A 14,126-nucleotide genomic window follows, 5' to 3' on the forward strand; every position below is an offset into this window, starting at 1 on the left:
GATATGTGTTCATTTGTTTTTTTTCTTGGATATGTGTTCATTTGTTTTTTTTTCTTGGATATGTGTTCATTTGTTTTTTTTTCTTGGATATGTGTTCATTTGTTTTTTTTTCTTGGATATGTGTTCATTTGTTTTTTTTTCTTGGATATGTGTTCATTTGTTTTTCCCTCGTGTATGTTATAAAGAATCGTGTCGTCAGCAAATGGAGACAATTTTATCAGGGAGATCATTCATGAATGTCAGGAATAATAAAGGTCCAAGGATCAACTTCTGAGGCACACCCACATTTATATCATATTGTTTTGACATACGACCATCAAGGACAAATTGGATTTTTCTCTTATTTAAGAAGAATTTAATTGTTAAGTATTCATCCAATACTACCATATAATCTGATATTTATGTGAAAACCATCGCGCAATACCCTCTCATGGCCTTAGATATATCTAGGGCTACTGCCCTAGCCTCCCCTGCCTTATTCAGTGCATGTTATATAACGTTCAGAAATTACAATTAGGGTATCCGCAGTAGAACGGGCTTGCCTAAATCCATACTGTTGGTTGGACAGAAGTTTAGCAGCTGTGAGATGTTTGATTAATTAAGGACTCAAAGATTTTGATGAAAAGAGGGAGGAGGTTAGCGATAATTTTATGGGTCAGTTCTTTTGCTAGAATTCTTGTAAACTGGTACCAAAGAAGCAGTTTTCCAGCAAGATTCGTTAAGGCATTTATCAAAATATTTGGGGAGAACTGGAGCAATCTCAGTGAAGCATTTTTTTTTATAGTACAGCCGGGATGAGATCATGTCCACATGTTTTGAGGTGTCCACGATTTTTTTTTCAGATATATTTTATAATTTAGCGTGGGGGATTAGTTTAACATATAAATTTAAAGTAAATTGATACCCCATTTCTAACTCATTCTAGCATTTTAGAGTAGTTAACCGAAAATACTTTTTGCTATGCACGTTTTCCTGGGGAGGAAGGGGTTTGATTACAAATGATTTTACAAGAGGTTTTGCATGTGAGGCCTTATCATTCCGACTTAGAATTAAGGGACGGGTTTTGTTTGGATGAGGTATTGCCTCTAGAATTTAGGGTTAGTGATAGGATTAATGGAATTTTTAGGGGCCTTGGCCGCTTAGATATAAGGTTAATAGTAGGGTTAAGGGGTGTTTATAGGGAGCTTACCACTCGGACATTAGGATTACTGGCAGGATTAAAAGGGTTTTGGGGGAGTATAATAAAATTATATTTTTTCAGTAATAACTAATTTTTATGATGAAAGATAATTTTGCTAATAACTTTGCAAAATATTAAACTGCTCTAAAAAGCTAGAATTGTCCTTCAGTTCACATTACATTTTTATGCATCACTATAATTTCTTAGTTGCTTTGCTTTACGTTTGCTTCTTGACAAATAAAAAACTTTGGAATCGAAAGTTTAAAGTTCTCAAAATCACAGTCAATTTTTCTATGGCCACATTAAATATTGCTGTCTCAAGCATAATTTTCATTGATTTTTTTAAAAAAAAATTTTACTATTCATTGAATATTAATTTCATGAATGTTTTTTGTTGCAATATTTTTCATATATATTGAGGGTATGATCACTGAAAGTTGGGAGATTCTACTTATAGACATTGCTGATGGGAACTGACAAATCAAATCAAGCCACATTCTGCTAGCAATCAATCAGAAACCAGAATTGTTCCAGAAAATATGAAATCTTTGAGCATCCAGCACTTAATTAGTTATGAAGAATTGGGAACCAGAGCACTAGAATACAGTGAAAAATGGTATGAACATGTTTCAGTAGGGGTGGTGGAGAGTGATAATATGAAATCATTGTAGGATATGAATATCAAGCAAAGGAAACAAGGAAACAATATTTTTTTTTGTTAGAAAAGAAGGAACAGGAGGCAATAATCATTGATATTGCAATACCAGCTGATGTGAATGTGGAGGAAAAAGAAAAGAAGACAGTCGAAAATACCAAGACTTGCAAAGGGGATAAAAAGATTGTGGAAGTTAAATAAAGTAAAAACTTTACCTGTTGTGCCATCACAACAGGTAAAATTTTTACTTTATTTAACTTCCACGAGCCATGTGACAAATGTGATAAATGGACTTGACAAGTGGATTGGAAAGATGGGGAACCATTGACATATTGTTGAGAATGGAATTTTGTTGAAAGTACTGGAGGCCTGAGAAAAGAAGATGCTGATGGCCTATGGTAATTTGTGCCTATCAGCCGGACACAAAATATAACAACGGAAGAAATAATAATAATAATAATAATAATAATAATAATAATAATAATAATAACAACAACAACAACGACAACAATAATAATAATAATAATAATAATAATAATAATAACAAAAACAACAACCACAACAACAATTACAATAACAATAACAATGATAATAATAATAATAATAATAATAATAACAACAACAACAACCACAACAACAATTACAATAACAATAACAATGGTAATAATAATAATAATAATAATAATAATAACAACAACAACAACAACAAAAACAATAATAATAATAATAACAATAATAGTAATGGTAATGGTAATAATAATAATAATAATAATAATAATAACAAAAACAACAACAACAACAATAACAATAATGATAATAATAATAACAACAACAACAACAAAAACAATAATAATAATAATATTAGTAATGGTAATGGTAATAATAATAACAACAACAAAAACAACAACAATAATAATAACAATAACAATAATAATAATAATAATAATAACAACAACAATAATAATAATAACAATAATAATAATAATAACAACAACAACAACAACAACAATAATAATAATAACAATAATAATAACACTGGTCAACACAATATTTTTGGCAGGCAAAGTAAGACTGGTTTCTGGGGTTTTCAAGGGCGCTGAATCCGAATCTGACATTAGTTTTTTCAAATTGGCTCTAGTTTTTGAGATATCACATGGGGGTCGTTTGTCTGAAATCACCCATTTGCGACCATAGCTAAACGTACAAAAAACGGCTAAATAGTGCATAAATGTCAGATATTGATTTTTATGATAATCTTAAACCACAAAGACAGTGTAAAATCTCAATCTAACAAGTTAAGTTAGATATAACATCATTTCATTTATCCTATAACTGAACACTTTTCATAGATTTCGAGGATATACAAAAAATTTGCTAAAAATTTGCTGAATTTTAATTCTCCAAGTGAAAAAAAAACATTTACATAATCAGTTATATATCATAAATTAATGCAAAGCATTATACACTAGATTCTTAGTTACAATGAACACACAAAACAATATTTTATTCACAAAACTAAAATTGACGTTTATACGATTTTCGCTTGTGAGGAACTTTTGGGCAGTCTCTCAAAAGGTTCCAGCAGTAGTCTGCCATCATGTGCTCATCCCATTTGCCTTGATACCTCTCTTCCATTGTTTTGATGTCTTGATGGAATCTCTCTCCCTGCTCCTCACTGTAATCACCAAGATTACCAGGAAATCTGTCGAGGTGGCTAAACAAGAAATCAACTTTAATGCTCATATTTGCCCCTAGTTTTCCGTATGCAGTAAGCATCTTACGGACCAATTGCTTGTAATTGTCAGCTTTGTGATTTCCCAAAAAGTTTGTCACTACATCTGTGAAGGACACCCAAGCATTTAACTCAACCGTGTTCATATGATTAGTGAAGTCAGAATCCCTCATGAGCGTTCGAATCTGAGGTCCATCGAAGATGCCACCTTTAACTTTTTCGATGGAAAGACCTGGAAATTGCCTGCATATGTACTTGAAGCAATCCCCATCCTTGTTCAACGCCTTAACAAACTGCTTCATGAGCCCTAGTTTTATGTGCAATGGAGGGAAGATGATTCTATCCCTGGGTACCAAAGGCTCATTGATGACGTTGGCTGTGCCGACTTCGAGACTTTCTCGTTCTGGCCAGTTCTCCCTTCTCCAGTGCTGGATTCTTGCTCTGCTATCCCACAAACAAAGAAAGCAGGGATACTTTGTGTACCCACTTTGCTGACCAAGCAGAAAATTCACCATTTTCAAGTCCACACAAATCAGCCATTTATGAGTGTTGTAATTCAGCTTTTCAAGAACAAATTTGATAGCATCATACTCTTCTTTCATCTTGGTAGAATGGCCAATTGGTACAGGAGCAAACTTATTGCCATTGTGCAAAAGTACAATTTTTAGACTTGCTTTCGAGCTATCTATGAAGAGACGCCAATCTGCTGGGTCATATGATGAGATCCCCATGCAGTTAAGAAGTGCAGAAACGTCATTACAAAAGACCAGGTCGTCTTCTTTAGAAAAGAAACGAAGCAAGCTGCCTTCCCTTGTCCTATAGTATGTTACTTTTGTGCCAGAATCAAGAATGTTTTTCTCTTGGAGTCGTGATGCAAGAACTTCAGACTGCTCCTTCGACAAACAAAGGTCTCGCACTAGGTCATTAAGTTCAGATTGATTGAAAAGCTGAGGGCCATTTGAGGGTTCTTCATAGTCACTACAGCTATCATCACTTGATATTGAAAGATCAGCTGGAATCTCTTCGGTTTCATCGATTTCAGGCAAACTGGTGAAAACAGGCACAGGTAGATCCTCAGAGTGCGCAACAGGACGGATAGCAGAATCCAGGCTCGGATACTGCCAATTTGCTTTCTTGTGCTTGTTAAACCCCGTCATGTCATTGAGACAGAAGTAGCAGTCATCAAAATGATTGTTGGGCTCTCTCCACACCATTGGTACAGCAAACTTCAACTTCAGCTTACCGTTGGTTCAACCGCGGAGACTTTCTACACAGGTTTTGCACACCATATGTGGGGCCCAAGACTTGTCTTGGTCACCAAGTATCATATCGAAGTATGCTTTGTACGCCCTCTTGACAAAGTCTGTAATATTCCTCTTTTGTTGTGCCATCATATACTGTCCACAGATGTAACAAAAGACATCCGGTTCATATCTGCAACATCTTCTAGAAGAACTCATTTTCTCTCTGGAACTCATTTTCAACTGTGGAATTAAAAAGAAAATTCTTAATTACTGCTTAATTTATACTGAAACTATATTTATGGAACATGTTATTAAGTAATTACAGTATATAATTATATAAAAATTCTCCCTATATAAATAATTATATAAAAATTCTCCCTGAAATACTTCAATATATACATAATCATTATAATGATTCAATAATATCAGAAAATGATTATTTACTGCTTCTATATTGAAGTATTTCAGGGAGAATTTTAGCAGTTTAGGCTTATTTGGGGCTATCAGTATCTTCTAAACTAGAGCCAATCTGGCAAAACCAATGTTATATTCGTAATCAGCGACCTTCAAAACCCCAGAAAACACTCCTAGATGGTCTGCCAAAGAAAAAAAATAAAAATTTGTTGACCAGTGTAATAATCATAACAACAACAACAACAACAATAATAATAACAATAATAATAATAATAATAATAATAATGATAATAATATATTGTCGTACAAGAAGAGACTGGTGTATAACATCAAAACCAGGTGATTCGAAATGAATGTTTTTGTTTATAGCACAATTGGATCATTATACTTCATGTTTGTATTTTAACCTTTAATGCAAACCATTATATAAAAATAGTTTTATAAAGCCAACAATAGGTTCTCTACAGTGCAATGTATTGTGGACTAAGTCACTGCCGGGAAATACGTGAAGCGTCCTCCTGGTGTATTGTGGTAGGGCCTCGACTCGAGTAGACAATCACTCGATTTGATTGAAAAATGGGCAATTCCACCAATTTCAATGACAATAAAGTTGATCCTCTTTCAATCTTAGACAACGATGAATCTCTCTTATATATTGATATGCAAGCTGTTAAAAGTAGCAAATTTGTTTCAACTATAAAATCAGCATAATTTTATATAATTGAACTATGATTAAAGAAAAAGGATAAATGTTACTCCTTATGGCAATTCTCATAAGTAAATGATCGTTTCTATAAAATGTCAAGTTCCTTAGTTAGGAGAGATAACACATATGCATCGATCATATTCTTATTAGATTAGATCATATCTTTATTCTATCAAGATTATTAAATGAGTGAGCGGATTCATTGCGTGAATAGTCAAGAAAACACATGAATGAATTGACCTTAAATAAGCACTTTCTATGCAGTTTCTATGCACTTTCTATGCATAAAACTGCAAGTGTTACTTGTTGCATAATCATCTTCACTGTTTTAGAATTTCATATGACATCCGTTAGCCAACATCTTGGAGGAAACACTTCATTAGTATTACTGCCATTATGGATTTATTAATGTAACCGGTTGGAAAACAGAGGCAAATATTTATTGATCTTCTCGGACTAAGCAACAGATCTGTAGCTGAGGAAATGACACTGCCGATTGAAAATGTGTCACAACCAATCGCATCACAAGTCAAAACAGTATAATGTCACCAAGAATCTGTATCCGGTTCAAAATCAGCACGAAATTAATATAAAATCTGACCTCAGCAATGACCACAACAGACATCTTTAAAAACCACATAATTGGTAAAATATTCTAAAACCAATATATAATATCCAAGAAAAGTGAAATCTTCAACAAGCATTTATTTATGAAAATCAGATTTTTATACACTTCTGGTGACCTAAATAACATATCAATTTCTCTATCTCTCTTGAACACAAACCCAGTCTAATAATAACCACTGCAAGCTTTTTATTAATGGAAATCAGATTTTTTTATAATTACAGATTTCCTAAGTAATCTATCATTTATTTCTATTTTTCCATGGCCATTAGAATATAAAAATAACTTATTGCTTTTCATGTTGGGATATCCGTTTGTGCGTGGGGAGGGGCATCTTGTGAGACTGTGGAATCACAAGCGTGAAGTGGGAGATCAAATTGGTCTCTTTCCTTAGATTCAGTAAGAGCATATGAAACTTCCCATACTAATGGCGATTTCGTTGAATGGTTTATGAAGACATTTTTTGCACTGTATTTTCCACCATCGCTGGTCTGTGCCACATACTATCAATTAAAGGTGGCAAACAAGCGCGTGTGTAGTGCAATTGCTAACAACAACAACGACAACAACGACAACAACAACAACAGAGATGATGCAATACTACAATTTTCCTCCCTCTCTTTTGAGCACTAGTCTAACAATGCAAAACCAGCAATTGGACAATTGGATATATATGGATCCACTCTAATATTATTATTCTAACCGTTAATCTCTTTCGTATCGCAACGATCAAGATAAACTCTATCATTGATCATTTTAGATATATGAACTTAAATTGTCGATTTTAGATATGCAAATATGTTCAACTGTGTTTTAGTATGAAAACTGGAAAAGGTTCAGTTTAGTTAGCAAATCGAACCACGCCAAATTTGATTTTTTTTTTAAAGGTTATGAAGCGTTTTACCAAAGATGAATAAATTCAATCAAGCTGAAATGTTAACAATAAACGGCTGTTAATGGTTGGTCGTGGCTATAATGCTGGCTTAGCTACTCATCTCACATCATGAGTGCTGAAAGACCAAAATGGCTTCTAATTTTATCCGTCTCTTCTGAACAGTAGCCCAGTCTAATTAAATTCTAAAAGCATTTATTTTTTATTTTTAGAGTTACGAACGGCGCAAATAATCTTTCATTGTTTGCATCTCCCTTAAACAGTAGCCTATTCTAATAAAACAGACACAAGAAGTATGTGTGTAAAACATAAAATATAGATTTAAATAAATGAAAATTACATCTGTGAAATTATTAGATACGAAACAGAAAAAAACAATGAATTTTGATAAGTCAACAACGGAAGGAACAAAGAGAAAACAGCTCAAAAATGAAAGAGTGAACAAGATTAGAATATGACATTGAGACTATATATATATATATATATATATATATATATATATATATATATATATATATATATATATATATATATGTACATACGTGTGTGTATGTGTGTGCGTGATTTTATTGCGTATATCATCTATTATATATATATACATATATATATATATATATATATATATATATATATACTAGCTGTACCCTGCCACGCGTTGCTGTTGCTCAATTTGGTGTAATGGAAAATTCTAATAAAAAGAGAAAATGCATGTTTCTTATATTCTTAGTACAGCAATCCACTCCAAAAAGTAAAATAAAAAAATGGCGAAAATGAAAAAAAAATGGTACTCTTGCAGAATTGGATCCTGATCCTCGGGATTACCGTCAATCATGGCTTGGGCTCGACCAACAATCAAAGCTGAACGTAGCAAAAATGTTGAAACTCTAAATGTTTGTTTTTTTTTGTTTTCTGTATAGAAAAATGTGAGTTAGTAATTGATATTTGAGTGATTGGGGGGGGGGGGTTACTATACACAGATTCGAAAAAGTTGTCCAAAAACAAATAAATGAAAACAAAAGTAAGGTAAGTTATATTTCTACCTAACTGGATAATTGTTTAGTGTTTTTATGTAATGTAAAGTGTTTAATCAGCTCGAAAAACAGAAATGGTTGCAGACTCTGTTGAATACGTTTGGGAAAGTAAGTTGAAAACTAAAAACTATAAAATACAGTGTCAAAACCCCACCGAATATATGTTACCATGACATAGGCTGACATAATCGGTGGGTTTGTGACAGTATTTTGTATAGTTTTTTAGTTTTAACTCACTTTCTCAAACTTAACGTAATCAACAGTGTCTGCTACCATTTGTATCTTTCAAATACACCGATAAACACTGTTTTTTGAGCCGACTAAACGTTACATTAAATGAAAAGGTTTTGTATTACTAAACACAGATACAAAGAAGTTGTCAAAAAATAGATATATAACAAATAAATTTTATCAAAGGCAAGAAAAGTAAATGTTCTACCTAACTGGATAACATTGTAGTGTTTTTATGTAATGTATAATGTTTAATCGGTTCAAAAACATGCAGAGTTTATCGGTATATTTGAAAAATACAAATGGCGGCAGACTGTATCGAACACGTTAAGTTTGGGGAAATTTTGGGAAAATGAGTTTAAACTAAAAAACTATACAAAATACTGTTAGGAACTCACTCAATATATGTTACTGTGACGTAGGTAGACATATAATCAGTGGTTTTAAACTTTTGCTCGATACAGATGACGACTTTTAAGAGTCCCTTTTAGTGATTACCTGGTTTGGGGATATTTGTACAACTAAACGGCAAATCTGCCCAAAAAATCTGGTATTATTTTACTTTAAGGCCTGTCTCATGTTCGTATATAACGAAATATTTTATTGTAGATTTTAGTGTACTAAAAACGAATCTGCAAACCGTTTCCGTCGCAAAAAGAAAGTTTTCATGATATGAAGAAATTACTTTTTCGAAAAGTGGGTGATCACTTTTCAATTTAAATTTAACTTAGAATGAGCATCCACTTTCTGACCACCTGGGAGAGGGGCATTTTTCTGTGTGTTTCTTGGCTAAAACGTTTTTTGTTTGATTTCTTTTGCATAGTAATAACCCCTGGACTCTGGGACTATTTCCCATTTCACAGCCGTAGCCTTCGTTTATGCTACGCGCGAGCATAAACGAAAGCTGTTTAGCCAATAAACATGGGAAAAAATCCCCCCCTCTCTCAGGTGGCTAGAAAGTGGGTGCTTATTTTAAGTTACATTTACATGGAAAAGTGATCGGCTACGTTTCAAAAAAGTAATTTCTTCATATCATAAAAACTATTTTTTTGCGACAGAAACGGTTTGCAGATTCGTTTTTAGCACACCAAAATCTTTTTAAAAAAATTTTTTGTTATATACGAACGTGAGACGGACGGCCCTTTATGGAAAATTTTATCAAAAATCCGGGAAAAAAGTTTTCAATAAAAACAGCAAATGAATTCGATAGAAAAAAATGGATGCTATTTTTAAAAACTTTTCTGTGTTTCTTGGCTAAAAAGTTTTTTTGTTTGATTTCTTTTGCATTTTGCAATTTAAACAGGTAATTTTAAAGGATTTTCCAAGGGTAGAAAGAAAGCCCCCCCCCAAAAAAAATCGTGGCCACAAAGTGGGTGATCATTTTACGTTAAATTATTATGGAAAAGTGATCCTCCACTTTTTTAAACTAACATTTCTCCATATCTTGGAAACTACTTGTTTGCCTTAATTATAAACGTTATTTTCGTTTTCAGCGACTCCGAAAACCTAGAGAATTTTTTTTTCACCCACCTATTAATTAGATAGTTAAATGTTGTAATTCGAAAGTCGTCAACCTGTGGTGCACGTGAAAGGCGCATTTCTACCGGAAATGAAATATGGCGGACAGTCTCGCACTTACGAAAAATATTTTTATTTTATTTAATATATTTTTATAATTTGCGATCTTAACGATCTTAATTTATTTTAATAACATGCAAACATTCCTTGACTTTACACATAAATTTTCTAAAAATTTCAATTAAATTGGTAATGTAGAAATATGGTTTTATGGACTTTGAACGAACCAAGAATTACATTTATATATATATATATATATATATATATATATATATATATATATATATATATATTGTAAGTATTTAGGCGGTATTCTTTCATTTAAGCAAACATTAAATATAACAGAATTCTCTGTTTGATATACTTTTTTTTATTTTTTTTTATTTTTCTAATGATTTTTTGGTGTCAAAATAAAAAAATTAATGTTCCATATGTATTACTAACATTTTCAGTTCTTCGTCTAATCATCTACAGGTGGCAAGAACAAATGTACAAAAAGTAGCCAAGAATGCGCACATGATATTAAATGTCAAAAGAACAAAGCAGTGCCGCTCCAGGAGAGACATTAATAATACAAATTTTGGACATCAGAATTAGCGCCACAGGATTAATTGCATTATGTCAAATATTTTAAAATGTTGTTACTTGTTTTATACGTAATGTCATTAATTAAAGTGTTTTTGTTTTATTAAATCCCAACAATTTTCAATATTTAATTTTTTTTCGAATGCATTATTTTCGTGTTATCAACTAAAATATGTCTTCAATGAGGGTTGCAGTCATGTTTTGGTAAATTAAGCTAGAAATTATAAGGTGTATAGTGAGACGGTGGAATAAAGTAGTAGTTATAATATATTAATTATTAATATACTATTAATATTAATGTATTAATATGCAATTTACATCCTCACAAAATATAAACAACAGTGATTCTTTCTCTTGTTTTATGGATTGAAGAGGAGTTTGTAATTTTTTTTGTACAAGATTTTGTGTTTTCAATTTCTTATAATCTAATTTTATTATTATTGTCAATTGGTGATATGTATCGGTATACCATAATTTATGGCTTTTTTTCTAATCTAAAGTTTGATTGCATTTGAGTATAGGTTAATATAGTTTGATTTGTAATGTTGGAGATTGTTATTGTTTGTCGTAATATTTTAAAGTTTCAAATTAGTAATTGTATTTATTTATAAACGATATAATCAGGGAAATCGTATGTTAAAAAAATACTTGTTTCATATTTTGTAATCAAATGAATAGCTTTTTTCTTGCGAAGGTTAGTTTTGCACGGTTTTGTAGTGTGCTTTTTTTTGACACAAAAACATCATTAAAAAAATTGAAAGACTAACAAAAGTTATAATCAAACAAGGGAATAATTATATTATATTTAACATTGTTACATTATATATATATATATATATATATATATATATATATATATATATATATATATATATATATATATATATATATATATATATATATTGTGACGGTACCCTCGGGTAAGGGTCTCCTAAGAAGATTCCAACACCGAGAGCGCGTCTTGAAAAAATAAATATAGGGTGCCAGCTGAAAGTTATTCAGCCGAGATAGCACCTGTCCAAGTTCAGATCAGTGATATCGTCGTGGAATGCTTCGGTGACATTCACGTTAACAAATGCAAGGCAACGAAAAATGATGAAGAACACGACAACATTTATATGAGTGTTATAAACACGACAATTTATTTATAAAACAAGGCTGGAGAGAAAATAACGGAAAACAAAACAGGGCAACAAGACAATAATTCAAACAAAAAAAAAATCATGCAGACAATGTTATGGGATAAAGAAAGGGGGGGTATGTGATTCTTATCATTGTTCAAAGAATATCGTCTCTTATTCTCTTTTCCTTCCTTTTCTTTTTCAAATGGAAATCAATGAGGTGCGTAAATAATGTTCCGGGGGGGGGGAGGTTATAATGAGAAATTTCAAGAAAATAAAGATTGTCTCTTTTCACTACTTTTTTTTTCTAGGAGTCAATAATAGATTGTTCATGGGCCGGCCAAAGGGAGGGTCCAGTGATGGGGAGAATTATTTACAGAGTTGCTCTTTATCTCTTTCTTTTTCTTTTGATATGAGGCACATAATAGTTCGACATAGTTAGCTATTTGTACGAGATGGGAGTTGGACAATTTGAAAAGTGTACTTATCTTTCCTTTTTCCGGAGTTGCTGGTCCATATTCCGACGGTGTGAAGTTTCACTAATATTCGTTTCTTGCTTTTCGTTTTTCTTTCCCTTTTGTTTGTTGATAAGCAATTCTCATGACTGACTTTTAAATTCCAACCGTTACGTGCCAAGGTATGACCATTGTCTCTTTATCGGCGCGATGTGAGTCGACTGGGGTTTTTTTTCTTCACCGTGCGATCTCAGTCCAACTATCTCGTGCCAAGGTATATCCATTGTTTCCTTATCGGCGCAATGTGAGTCGACTGGTGTTTTTCGCCATGCGACCTGGGCCACGGTGTCTATGGGTTGAACAGAAGAATCGCCATGCATGTGATCGCGTCTGCGCTCTCAGTCCGACTGATTAAATTTCCCGCTTTTTCTTTGCTTCCAGACTGGTTGGGGATGGGGATGTTGTATCAATGACAGCCGCTCAAGGCTGGGGTGGGGGTGTGTCATCTCGATATACTGTTGCCATAACAACACGGAAAACTGGGTCATCCTGTCTGGTCTCGCTTTAACTACGACTGATTGTGATATGAGAGTGTGGGGAGGGTTGTCTGCTTGATTAATATATATATATATATATATATATATATATATATATATCACAAATAAAGAGGAGGGGGGATAGCCATTTCTCTTAACAATATATATATATATATATATATATATATATATATATATATATTAAAATATATATATATTAATAGAATGTGTAGAAGGCGGTACAATGCAGAGGTAACGGAAAGACAGAAGCTGAAGCAGTTTCCGTTACCTCTACATTGTACCGCCTTCTACACATTCTATTTAACTACATACTATACAATGCTTCAAACAAACTACATCCATCTCTTATATATATATATATATATATATATATATATATATATATATATATATATATATATATATATAGCGTCACAGGAACAAACAAACAAAGGAAAGACATGATAGTCTTTTCGCATGCACATGTGCTTTTTAGAAGTCTTTTGACTCGCCACCTCGCACTGGCACATTCTCACGCTCATATTTACATGCAATTTTCTTCTCCCTTAGACCACATGGTGTATTTTTCTCTCTTTTTCTTGTGACACAAGCTCACACACACTTGCTAATTTGGATATATGCTTTAACGGCTGCTGCTGCTAATATTTTAGCTAAACAGCTATCCTTCGGCTGCTGATAATTATCTCACACGTTCCCATACGCACTCTGTTATATCAAATATAGTAAAGATTTAACTGAGGTAGCTTAAAGTGAATCTATGTTAAAAAGCAAATTCAGGTGAATATAAATATTTTCGTCAGTGTGCTGTGATATTTTATTGATTACACATATTTTGTTGTCAGCAAGATAAATTATAATCAAGATCATGTTTTTTACACCATTTAAATTAACTCAACAAAAGTAAGAAAAATTAATGTTTTGTTGTTTTTTGTTTTGTTTTTTGCTCCCTCCAAACCATTGGCACTTTTAAACTTTTAATTGACTGTCACAATTACTCTTTGTAAGGTTTGCATAATATTCGAGCTGCCCATAACGTGTTCTGATCTCCAAGCATCACTTAAAACAAAATAAAATGTTTTCTACTAGGTCATCAATTTTTATTCTGTGTTTTACTAAAGAA

Source organism: Euprymna scolopes, chromosome 15, assembly GCF_053919585.1.
Source record: "Euprymna scolopes isolate OS-2025 chromosome 15, ASM5391958v1, whole genome shotgun sequence".
Classification (NCBI taxonomy): domain Eukaryota; kingdom Metazoa; phylum Mollusca; class Cephalopoda; order Sepiida; family Sepiolidae; genus Euprymna; species Euprymna scolopes.